Source organism: Otolemur garnettii, unplaced genomic scaffold, assembly GCF_000181295.1.
Source record: "Otolemur garnettii isolate 467f Iridium unplaced genomic scaffold, OtoGar3 scaffold00013, whole genome shotgun sequence".
NCBI lineage: Eukaryota > Metazoa > Chordata > Mammalia > Primates > Galagidae > Otolemur > Otolemur garnettii.
Window position 1 is genome coordinate 2290248 of NW_003852408.1, and position 1063 is coordinate 2291310.

The 1063-nt window shown below is 45.4% G+C and overlaps 1 protein-coding gene across 1 annotated transcript in view; it reads right to left on the reverse strand.

The window, feature by feature from the left end:
- The window catches only part of ARMC9 (armadillo repeat containing 9), a 190653-nt gene that overhangs the window by 18088 nt on the left and 171502 nt on the right, over window positions 1–1063 (reverse strand). The window lies entirely within an intron of this gene.

Sequence of the window (1063 nt, forward strand, 5' to 3'; positions counted from 1 at the left end):
GTCCCAGCTACTCAGGAGGCTGAGGCAGGAGACTTGCTTGAGCCCAGGAGTTGGAGGTTGCTGTGAGCTATGATGCCATGGCACTTCACCCAGGGGGACAGCTTGAGTCTCCTGTCTCAAAAAAAAAAAAAAATCATTGAGCCGCTCACTTTTAGAGAGGTCATATTATATTTATAGCTCTAATAAAACATATGTAAAACAACTGATGATCAAAGTTGGCAAAACTGGCTTGGTACCTTTAGCTCAGTGGCTGGGGCACCAGCTACATACACTGGAGCTGGCAGTTTCGAACCCCGCCAAGGCCTGTCAAACAATGACAACTGCAACAACAAAAAAAAAGCTGAGCGTCCCAGCTACTTGGGAGGCTGAGGCAAGAGAATCATTTAAGCCCAAGAATTTGAGGTTGCTATGAGCTGTGACGCCAGGGCACTCTGCCCAAGGCAACATAATGAGACTCTGTCTCAAAAACAAAAAACAAAAATGGCTGGGTGTGGTGGCTCACGCCTGTACTCCTAGCACTCTGGGAGTCTGAGGTGGATGGATTGCCCTAAGCTCAGAGGTTTGAGACCAGCCTGAGCCAGAGTGAGAATCTCATCTCTACAAAAAAAAAAAAAAGCCGGGCGTTGTGACTGATGCCTGTAGTCCTAGTTACTTGGGAGACTGAAGCAAGAGAATCACCGAAGCCCAAGAGTTGGAGGTTGCTATGAGTTATGATGATGCCACAGCACTTTACCCAGGGCCACAAAGTGAAACTCTGTCTCAATAAAAACAACAACAACAAAAAAAAACGAAGTTTGCAAAACCTCTGAAATTGGTCACAATCAAGAGACCATCCCCTGAGTCCCAAGTAGCCTGGCTTTCTTTCTGTCTCTGTAACTTGCCTGCTGCTCTGAGCCTAGGCTTGGAAGCCTTTGAATCCGATTGTGAGCAGATTACACAAGTTCTCAGATGTTCCTCATACTGGAATCTGACCCGCTGTTCTGTTGTTTTTCCTATTCGAATGGAAATTAGAGTCTTATCTGGCCTGCTCATAATCCTTTTAATTTCCTTTCAAAAATTAAAA